General features: G+C 58.5%; 1 pseudogene; it reads left to right on the forward strand.

Moving 5' to 3' along the window:
- Positions 1-383: 383 nt before the first annotated feature.
- LOC116547058 lies at positions 384-5744 on the forward strand (annotated as a pseudogene).
- Positions 5745-11541: the final 5797 nt, after the last annotated feature.

Consider the following 11541-nt stretch of genomic DNA (forward strand, 5'->3'; position numbering starts at 1 on the left):
GGGTCCCCAGATGGTCACTGCAGGAGAAGCAAGCTTCTGTTCAGATCCCTAATTTGGGTGTGGAAAGGCGCAGGCTGGTCAGGATAGCTGGTCAGGGGTGCCTGCAGAGTCGCCTTCCCCCGCCTCTGCACCAGTGACACTGCAACACAGGCCCTTTGTCCTTTGTGGGCAGGGTCAGTTGGTTGCTGGGGGGTGGGGTTGACTTCTTATTCTCACGGTCTTCCTGGGAGGTGGGCGGAGGAGTCTATTTTGCAAATAAGAAAACAGGCCCAGAAGAGGGGCCTGTCTTGCTGAGGTCTCGCCAGGCAAGGTGGGTAGTTCCTGGCTGTGGGGGCCTGGCGGGGATGGGGTCTGCCTGGCTTTCATGGGTCCGTGCCCTGCAGTGCCCCATCACCTGTAGCCTGGGTGCCGTCTGGAGGCCAGTGCGCTGTAGCTCTGGCCGGGATGAGGACTGCACCTCTGCTGACCGGCCCCAGCCTGCCTGCTGCTGCCACCTGCGGCCCTGTGCCATCTGGCACTTGGGCAACTGGAGTAAGGTGTGTGAGGATGGAGCCAGAGCAGGAAGCCCCAGGGCACGGGGTGGAGCCCTGGGTTACCCCAAGGCCTGTGTTCCGAGAGCAGCAGGGGAGGGCTCCGGGCTGCACGTCTGGGCACCTGATGGCACTGGATCTGAATCTCCTGGGAGTCTTCATTTTTGTCTGGCTTGACCTGTCTCCTCCTCTCTGTATTTCTGACCCCATCTGGACTTGTCTTTCACCAGCTTGCCTTTGTTCCTCCCTTTCTCCGTCTGTCCCTACGCATGGCAGCCTCTGGACCGTTTTGCCTGGCGCCTGCCAGTCTTGGCCTCCCGCTGGGGCTCTTCAGGGATTTGCCTCGGGCTGGAGCGTGGGCCTGATGCCTTCCCTGCCACATGCCTCATGGGGTCGCACGTGTGGGCCTGCACGTGGGGGGTGTCCATACACGTCTCTCCGTCCCCAGTGCTCCTGCAGCTGCAGTTGTGGCTCCTCAGTGTGGGATGTGCAGTGTGTGGACACATGGGACCTCCGGCCACTGCGACCCATCGTCAGCCGGGGCCAGCCAAGCCCTGCCTTAGCTGCTACACCTCTTCCTGGAGGGAGGTGAGGCCTGGGGGTCCAGTTGGGAGGGGGGGCTTCCTCAGACCCTGGCTGTGCCCTGACTCCTTCCCTGCACCCCAGTGCTCTGAGGCCTGTTGCGGTGGTAAACAGCGCCTCTGGTGACCTGCCGGGAGCCAGGCCTCTGCGAGGAGGCACTGAGACCCAACGCCACGCGGCCCTGTAACACTCACCCCTGCACGCAGTGGGTGGTGGGGCCCTGGGGCCAGGTGAGCTGGGCTGTGTGGAGGAGCAGGGAGCAAGGGCTTGGCGGCACCTGGTCGGTCCTGGATTGGGTGAAGCAGCTATTGAGTGTGGCTGAGAGCCAGGCTGTCTCTGGCCACTGCTCGTGCAGCAGTGACTGGACGAGGTCCCGCCCTGCTGGTGCTCACAGCCTGCCAGGGAGAAATAGACAAGGAAAGGGCACGTGTGCTGTGAGGTCAGGGAAGGCCTTTCCAGGAGGGGCCTCGAGTTGAGACCCGAGGGAGGTGTCAGTGATGCCAAGGACAGGGATAAAGGGGACAGTAGGTGTGAAGTCTGAGGCAGGAATGACGAGCTTGGGGCGATCAGGGAGCCTGGCAAAGGCCAGCGGCAGAAGGGGGCAGAAGAGGAGCCTCGGGTGGGCAGGACGCCTTCTGCCGGGTCTGTTTGGAATGAAGGGTTTCAGAAATCTCAGCTGTGGGCCCTGAGCCGGGCCCAGGAGTCAGCTGGGTCAGGGTTTGAGTCTTTGTCCCACTGGCTGCTGAGTGACTCTGGGCAGGTTGCTTTGCCTTGCTGGGTCACTGTTTTCTTATCTGTAGAACGGGGACAGCTTGGGAGAGGAGGGTCAGGAGGATTAAATGAAGTAACGGGATGGAGCACAGGGCTGGGTACAGACTCAGTGGGCACAGCACAACACTGGCACAGATTCGGCGCATGTTCAGGGCTTTCAGACCCGCACCTGATAACAACTAAGCCTGGTGGGCTGGGCCCCGGCTGTGAAACCTGTCTCCTCCGCTCCTGCCTGTGGGCTGGACAGGTCCTCTGCCCCATCCCTCCGGCACAGCGGTGTCTCGCCCACGTCTCTGCCTGCTGCTGCATTAAGGCTCCATCCCGGGGCTCTGCCCAGGCCTCTCAGGCATGTCCTGTGAGAGGGGCTCGCTGCCCTGCAGCCTCGAGGGCTGTCCCCACTGTTTTCATACCCCTCCCCACTGACAGGAACTGATCCCATAGTGCGAGTGGGGTTTGAGCACCGAGTGGGCTCTAGGCATGGGACCAGGCCCTCCCAGGTGACACTGAGGGCGGGGCTGGGAGCAAGGGCAGGCCAGTCAGGCACAGGGTACAGGGATGGCTTCCCAGAGGAGGTGTCGCTGCTCCCGCAGCTAAGGTGGCTCAGGGAAACACTCCTTTCTCCCCACCCCCCGCAGTGCTCAGCCCCCTGTGGCAGGGCATCCAGCGGTGCCTTGTCAAGTGTGTCAATACCCAGACGGGGCTGCCTGAGGAAGACAGTGACCAGTGTGGCCATGAGGCCTGGCCTGAGAGCTCCCGGCCGTGTGGCACCAAGGACCGTGAGCCCATCCAGGCACCCTGTGAGTCCACGAACCCCTGGCTCTCTGCTAAAGTGAGGCGGGGTGGGCAGGGTGATGGGGAGTGGGATTGTCAAACCATCATGCCCATGGCACTGGCTGGCTCCAACTGCAACCTGGGCTCAGGAGCCACATGGCCACTGAGAATCCTGAGGCCACAGGATGCCATGCTGGAGCCTGGGCTGTGCTAGGAGTCAGCCTGGGGGTCCCAGCCACACGATATCCTGCTGGCAGATGTCTGGCCTCAGGGGTGGAGAGGGGGCGGCCCTGGCCCCTGAGCTGCTGTGTGAACCTGCGTAAGCCCTTTCCCTCTGGGTCTCAGTCTTCCCATAGTGAGGCCAGGGATGTCCCTGAGGCTGTGTGAAAGCTGGGCCTGGGTGAGTCCGGGTCCCCAGCCCTGGCCTGCCCATTCCCTGGCCAGAGGGCTGCCTAGAGTGAGCAGTGGAACCACAGGGAGGGCTTCCCTCCCAGGGTCCTGCTAGTCCCAGCAGCGGGGGGTTTCCTGACCAGCAGTGTCCTGGCAGAAGGGCCTGGGTCAAAGTGGTCTGGACACCTTGACCACCCTGCTGCTGACACATACCACACACACACGCGTGCACACACACACACACACACACACACACACACACACACACACTCTTCTGATCCCTCTGCCTCTGAGACACACACAGACACACACACACACACACTCTCTCTCTCTCCCCCTCCCCCTTCCTGCAGCTCCAGCTGCTCCCAGCAGTGCTAAGTGCAGGAAACCGTGGCCCTGGAGTCTCACCTGGGTGCCCCTGGCCAGCTGTGTGGCCTTGGGCTCCATTTCCCTGTCAGGGCCTTCCTGTGCCGAATCACGAGGCTGTCAAGCACCATCCTTGCATAAATGAGGTCTGGGCACAAAGCGCCCCACACTGTGTGGGCATCCAGGTGGTGCTCAGGGAAGGCAGCTTTTTCCCCTTCCCCAAAGCCACTGTCATCCCCAATTGCAAGGTCAGGAAGAGGGCCTGGGGCCGCCCTTAGCAGTCTAGGGCACCCAGAAACTGTGGCGGGAAGAGGTGGGGCCCCCTGTGCTAATGGCTGTCTGCCCCCTGCCCCTTGGACAGAGTTGGCAGCCAAGGCACTCAAGCTGGCATTCGGGGCCCTCTGCAGTCTCCCGGGTCTGCCTCTCCCCTTGTCAAGCGTAGCCTTCTCTGTCTGCTCCTGGACAGCCCTCATTCAGGCTCGGAGTGGCCCCTGCCGTGCCTCACTACCCTGCCTCTGGCAGAGGTGGCCTTCCTGCCTCAAATCCCATTACCTCAAGGCCCAGAGGCAGTGCCCCCACCCTGCCCTGCCTGTCCTCAGCACACACCCAGCCAGCGTCTCAGAGTGCTCCTGGTGTGTCGCCTGAGCTGGCTGTTAGCATCACATCTCTTGCTTGTCAGGGCTAGGCTGGCTACAGGGAGCGGGTGTTACCATCCCAGGTGGTGATGACCAGATGGGGCAGAGAACAGGAACTGAGGCGCCTGGGGGCCCAGAACCAGGGATGATCGCCTACAAGGCTCTGGGCTTGCAGGGTCTCCAGGGGTGGGTGTGAGTGGGTGGAGGGTGGGGCTGCTTAGGTGGCTGAACTAGAAGCTGTCTTAAGTGAGTTTTCTGCCACCAGTGGACAGTGAAGGGGATGCAGGAAAGTGTCTTGCACCTTGAGTCCTGGAATTCCCAGGATGTTTTGCTGGTGTGTGGGACAGTGTGGCGGATATTTGGAAAGCCTGGAAACTCCAGAGTGTGTGGTCACTGCAATGACCCAGCATGGCCGCATCCGTTTGCTGCGGAGGTGGGGTTGACAGAGGAGGGGACCGAGGCCCGAGAGGTGAGGCAGCTCATGTGAGGTCACCCTGGGCAAGCAGAATGCAGCCTGCAGATGTGCGCTCTGGAGCTCTGCCCAGAGCTGGTCTGGAGGAGCCTGCCTGCTGCCTCGTGCCCTCTGCAGGGCCTGGAGGATTGCCCAGGCCCAGGGCTGGCTGCTCCTGTCCTGCTCCTCCTCCCCCAGGAGGTCTGCTGGAATGAGCAGGGCCCGGGCGGCAGCTGGGGGTTGTCAGCAGCGGCAGCAGCATCAGGAGCAAGGCCAGGAGGCTGGAAAAAAGCCACTTCCCAAAATAGCTCCAATAGCCACAGGCAGGAGGGCCCAGCCGAGCCTCAGCCCTGACAAGCCTCAGCCCTTGGTTTCCGCTGACAGGCTGCAAGGTTCCAGTCTTTGGAGGCTTCGTGACCTCCCTGAGAAGTGGAAGGCTGGCCTGGGAGATGGGACCCTGTGACCCCAAAGCCGAGGCTGAGTGCAGCCCCCGTGGCTGGAGGGGTCACAGAGGCCTGGTAGGACAGGTGCACTGGAGAAGGGGCAGGTGCCGGGAGTGGGGGCAGAGGCCACTGCAGGCTGGCAGCAGCCCCCAGGACTGCAGTTCTGTGCCAGGCTCCGTCAGGGGATTCCAAGGCTGAGCAAGGATGGAGATGGGGTGGCAGGGCATTGCCCTGGTCAGGCTCTTCTGCGGGCATGTGAGGGGGTCAGGGTCGGGTCTCAGGACCTTTCCTCCAGAAACCTCAGCCCACCAGTGCCTGTTCTCCAATCTTGGGGGTCAGCCATGGGAAGGTAGGACAGAGACAGCCACAGCTGGAGACGTGCAACTCCGGTTCGGGAGCCCCTCCAGAAACCAGAGCCCTCTGCATGGCAGGGAGCTGCTGGAGCCTCCTTAAGGTGACTGGTGTGGGGAGCCAGGTTCTGTATACCCCAAACCACTGCTGCCCCCCTGCCCCCTTCTCCAGGCTGTGAGCAGGACCGCCTGTCATTCGGATTCTGCGAGACACTGCGCCTGCTGGGCCGTTACCAGCTGCCCACTCTCCGCACCCAGTGCTGCCACTCATGCCCTCCGCCCAGCCACGGCACCCCCTCCCGAGGCCATCAGCGAGCTGCCCGCCGCTGACCGCATCAGGATGCACAGACCGACCAACAGACCTCAGTGCCCACCACAGGCTGTGGTGGAGCCCCCGCTTCCTGCGCCCTAATGGTGCTAACCCCCTTCCCCATCCAGCGGCAGGCTGGGGACCTCCTCCCCCTCAGAAAAGGTATTTTTTTTATTTTGACAGTTTGTGTAACATTTGTTATTATTTTGCATAAATGAGCTTCTACCATTCCAAAGCACAGCGTGACGACTTCCTGGATTTGGAGAATCTTAAAAGTCAGAAACTTCTCCCCACCTTTCTGCCCCAATCTCCCCTGTGCAGCATCTTAGCAGGCTGTGGCTTTTCACCTGCTCCCCTGGGGCAGATCTGCTGGGGGCAGAGCAGCAAGTGAGTCAGTAAGAGCAGGCCTCGGGAGCCAGGGGGATGACGCCCTGGGAGACCTGTCTGCAGAAGGCTGGGTTCTGGGGCAGGAAGGTTTTCTGGGCAGGGGTACAGCTTGGCCCTTACTTGCAGCCTGCCTCCAGCTCAGGCACCCAGGTTTTCCTGGAGGCCCACTCTGAGGTCCTCAGAGACCTGCCCACCGTGTTACTTGCAGGGACTGCCTCCTGGAGTGATGGGAGCTAGGGCCCCTGTGGGCAGCTCGCTGGCCCTCTCTGATGTATCTGTTGACTCTTCTGCAAAAACCAGGCAGAGATGGGGAAGAGCAGGCTGGCCAGCTGTGCCCTTCTGTGTCCCTTTATCTGTGCCCAGAGACGGGGCTGGGCTAATTGTCACTGCCTCAGGGCGGTCCCTTCCCCACCACCAGCCCCAGCGCAGGTTCCTACCATGCTGATCTGTGGTCTAGCAACCTGGAACCTGCCTACCCACAGCCCCTTCCCCTCCCATAAAATCTAGTCCCATGGAGAATGTGGTGCCCACAGCAGGGAACAGTTGGGCGTGAAAGTGCTTTGAAGATGGTCCTGGCCTGGCTGGGGGTGGGGAGTCTGGGGAGGGGGCACACACTGTCCTCCCAGGCCCAGCCCTGGATCCCACCTGCCCTCTGGCTGTGAGCCTCGGACTCAGCCACTGACAATTTCCTCCTTAGCCCTACCCCTGGAAGGTGTAATGCCCCTTCCCAGGTGGGGGGCGCTAAGGTTCAGAGAGGTCGCCCTACAGCCTACCAGGGCTACCACTCACATTCTACTCTCCCACATATGGCATTCCTGGGGACAAAAGGCGAGTGGGACCCTGGGGCCTGCATGTGACAGTCATGGCTGCTTGGCTGGATGTATGCTGGGGACAGAAGAGACGCCACTGAAAATCACTCCATAGGGACTGAGACCAAGAAACAGTATTAGAGGCTGAACCCCTTGGTGTTGAGTGTCTGTCCCAGGACTTGGAAGCGATGGACGGAGTGTGGTCAGGGCGGCTGCCTGCGCGTGTGTGCCCTGCTGCTCCCAACTCCACGTGCTCACCTCATTTCACACCAACAGCCCCATCCTCAGAGGAGGAGCCCGAGGCTCTGAAAGGAAGTAACTGACCCAAGGCCACAAGCCCTGGTGACACAGGCCATCCTAGGCCCCGACTGCTCACCTCCAATCTCTAGGCCACCTTGAGCGGGTCCCAGTAGTGGCTTTGCACAGAGAGGGCAGCCTGCCAGAGGTCACACAGGAAAGCACGTCACTCGGCAAGCTAGTGTGAGTCCCAGCCCCGCTGCACAGCCCGAGGGTGGAGGAGCATCAGGCGTGCTTCCTGTCTGTGTCTGCGGTAGCCTAGCTGGCCCAAAGAGAGCCTGGGAACCGGTGCTCTGAGCCATGGCTTCCCAGGTCTTAGAATTGCCCCTGGTGACAACCCCTTCCAAGGGGTGGGGAGCAGGGCTGTTGACTTGCTTCTGGCCCACACACTGATCCAGTCCCAGGCCCAGCTCTGCCACCACTGCCACGCTGTGTGACTCCAGGAACCCACAACCTCACTGAATCTGTGTCTCCAGAAGACAAAAGGCTGCCAGACCTTGGCCTACTCTGTTTGGGAATCCTTGCTGGAACCACCCTCCTTGGGAAGACATTTGGTCTTAATCATTGTTGGGTGTTTTCCACCGATGGCTGGGGGTATCCCCAGTGGCAGCTGGGTCTGAACTGTCAGTCCGGGCAGGAGACAAGCCTGTGACTCAGGCAGGGCATGGCACAGCTGTGGAAGGAGGCGTGCCTGTTCTTTGTGGCTGTAAGGGGGGATTATCTGGACACAGGGCATCTCCAGCTCCCGGCTTTCCCACCTCGGTGCCCCCAGCCCACACCTGCAGCTTGGCCAAGGTCCTTGGGGCCTCCCAAGGCTGCCCCTGCTGGCAAAGCTATCCTGATACACCCACCCCAGGGTAGGGACACCCAGAAGCTGAAAGGTCAGAGAGCCCTCCTTGCCCCCCACCACCAATAAGCCCTCCCCCACCCTCCAAGCCCTTGGGGAGAGCCCCATTACAAGTGACTATAAGTGAATCTCAAGGCAGAATATTCTACAAATTAGTTTCTTTCTTTAGTATTAAAATTCCAAAATGTAACTTGAAGGTCAGTACAGGCGCTGCTGTGATATAAAAGGACAGAGTCACTTGGCGCCCCCTCGTGTCCTGCAGTTGCCCAGCAGCAGTGGACGCTCAGGGGTGCACACTGGCTCTCTGTACGGCCTCCCACCTGCAAGCATTTCCCCGGGCAGGCCCAGCTGCCCAGAAACCCGGGAACACACAGGAAGATGACACTACAGGATGGCGGGGGGGATCTGTGCGACACAAGCACGTGGTCAGAAAACCCAACTGAGGGTCTGTCTAGCATGCTCGCCACATCAACACACTGCAGTTGAAGCCAGAACCGCCTCCAGCCAGCAGCAGTCTTTGCTGCTACCGTACAGCTGTCAGCTCAGTGACAGCGCTGGAGGCTACCTGGGTGAGAAGTGGCCCGCATATCACATCGGTGAGTCAGTGAGAGTCGGGGCCGGAGGGAAGAGCAACTCCAAGGCTCAGACTGGCGCAGATACACCCCAGGAAGTCACACACACAACATAAGTACTTGTTATATAAAATAGATATGTGGAATCTGGAGATAACTTGAGAAAATAGCCTAAAAATATATAAACTGTAGGGAAAATATACAAAAGTATTAGCAGAGAGGTTCAACCCATAAAACCCATCCACTTAAAAATTGGCAATTCCCAGCAGGTGCAGGGAGGAAGCTCTCCTGGGTCCTGGCAGGCGATGGAGGCCACCCTTTGGGTTTCGCAGCTGGCAAGGTCCCCCTTGCAGGTGCCATGGGCTGGGTGTTGGAGTGAAGGTTCAGAGAAGAAACAGCCACGTGGGGAAGCCCCTGCCAGAAGGGACCCCTGCCATGGCAGCCAGTGGAGGCCAGGGAACTTTGGGACATTGGAGGTGACAGCAGCCCTTTCCTCAGTGACATGAGGGAGGGTGTTAGCTCGAAAGAGTGGGGCCCACAGTTGTGGAAAGAGGAGTTGGCTCCATCCTGTTCCCAAACTGGAACCAGGTGGGCCACCCTCTTGCCTTCTGGACACGTGACACTTGATTCCGGGGAGGACAACCTCCGAGAAAACATCCCCAGTCCCTTTCCTCCAGGACGTCTCCTGCTCTCACACACATACTGCCTGGCAGCTGTTGGCAACTGTCTGGAAACACTAACATTCACTGCGGGCTACAGCCACGAAGGCTCCGGTCAGGCGCATCTCTCAGGGCAAACAGGACACCACCTGTCCCTAAAGGCAGCGTCTTAGCCCCTGGACACAGCAGTGTGCGGTGTGCCGGGTGTCTCCTCTGTGCTACTGCCCCGAGTCCTGCCTCTCCATCCACTGGGTCTGCCCTCTTGACAAACCACCCTGGGCCCACAGCTCCTCTGGCAACCCAGCCCCTCACACTGAGGACCCCTGTCTCACCAGTCACCTCCCTCGGCTGGCCAACACGTCCAGTCCATTCCAGCTTCCCTGGTCTCAGGCCTAGAGACAGCACACCCCTCCCTGAGCGTCCATCTCTGTCCCTCAATCCTGACTCCATCGAAATCCCAGAGAAGCCTCCCCAGAACATCCTTCTCAGCAGGCCCACTGCAATGCGGCAAAGGTTTCAGAGCTCCCCATTCTCTAGGCGGCAGTCGGTTCCTTCCCACACATACTGGATTCTGATGCCCTCTCCACTCCATTAGGGCCCACTGCCACCCACGCCACACATGGTCCCTTCGTCTCCCGGGGAGCTGCCCCCTTGGATCTTGAGAGTCAAATACTCAGGCCACCCTAAAGTCAGACATCCTCCTTAAAGTTTCTTAAGCCATTCTGCAGCTCTGTGACCTGACTGCCTGCAGCCCACACGCTTCTCTCTGGTCAGCATCCCATAACTTAGCACTGAACACATAGAGGCTGTTACTCTCCACCAGTAGTTGAGTTTTCCCAACCAGACAGTAAGCTCCTTGAGGATAAAAAAAATAATCATATTCTTATGGTCTCCGTGAAGCAGACACCATTGGAGGCCCTCAGATCTAGATGTCAGAAACAGGGTTCCATACTCTTTTGTCACCACCCCCTCCAACTCACCCTCCACAGATATGGACAAGACCTTGAACCAGTCAGCCTAGTTAATCTAAAAAACACTTCTCTTCAGGCAGAGAAGTAAGGTGGTTACTATATGGTTTCAATGGCTAACCTGCGACTCAGACTTCTGGGTTCAAACTTTCACTGTAGATGTGCAAAAAAAAAAAACCCTCCTCAACCATGCACAGTGGCTCACACCTGTAATCCCAGCACTATGAGAAGCTGAGGTAGGCGGATTGCTTGCGGCCAGGGATTTCAGACCAGCCTGGCCAACATGCCAAAATCGCATCTCTACTAAAAAATAAAATTAGCCAGGTGTGGTGACACACACCCATGATCCCAGCTTCTTAAGAAGAAGGTATTGTTTATATATTATATCCAGAAGAACTGTTTGAACCTGGGAGGCAGAGGTTGTAGTGAGCTGATAATGCATAACTGTACTCCATCCTGGGCAACAGAGCAAGACTCTGTCTCAAAAAAAATAAAGACAAAGGCCGGGCGCAGTGGCTCACGCCTGTAATCCCAGCACTTTGGGAGGCTGAGGTGAGTGGATCATGAGGTCAAGAGAATGAGATCATCCTGGCCAACATAGTGAAACCCCATCACTACTAAAAATACAAAAATTACCCGGGTGTGGTGATGCACGCCTGTAGTCCCAGGTACTCAGGAGGCTGAGGCAGAATAGCTCGAACCCGGGAGGCAGAGGTTGCAGTGAGCCAAGATCACACCACTGCACTCCGGCCTGGCAACAGAGCGAGACTCTGCCTCAAAAAAAGAAAAAAAAGACCCTCTTCAACTGGCAGCAATGCCCAGTGTTGTGGGGAGGGAGGACTGGAGGCCCCAAAGAGTACCCACTAGAGCCACCCGCCATGGGGAAGAGGAAAAATGAGAAAAGCATCCGTTTATTGGGTGCTATCTGCCAGTTCTGCTGGGCAGCTTGGATGCATTATCTATTGCTAATTCTCACAGCATCCCTGTTAGAGCAGGGTTATTCCAATCACAAGCAGACATGCCGAGGCCTGGAGCTCCCTTTCCAACATGCCTCTATGCATGGGAGAGAGGGACACGGTGAACGGTTCGAGGGGACGAGGCTTCAAAGGATGCCCTGCACATGTGCAAACCCCACGGAGAAAGCAGAACAAAGGCAGGCAGGCTGTCCAGGTAAGTTCACATCCAGCTGGCTCAGCATTCACATGGGAATTTCACAAGATGCTTTTTTACAAGCTGCTCTTGAAATTAACATTCCAGCTTCAAATGATGATGTTTACATTTTCTTCAAGAAATATCCCACCCCACCCCTCAGGAGAGGAGAATTTAACAATAATTTCTAAGGTGTTACATTAAGTTCAGGGGTCCTCTTTACACCAACTTAGACAAGTAAACTGTCTTCTGTC

Source organism: Sapajus apella, unplaced genomic scaffold (assembly GCF_009761245.1).
Source record: "Sapajus apella isolate SASKATOON/1434 unplaced genomic scaffold, GSC_monkey_1.0 scaffold1973, whole genome shotgun sequence".
Lineage (NCBI taxonomy): Eukaryota > Metazoa > Chordata > Mammalia > Primates > Cebidae > Sapajus > Sapajus apella.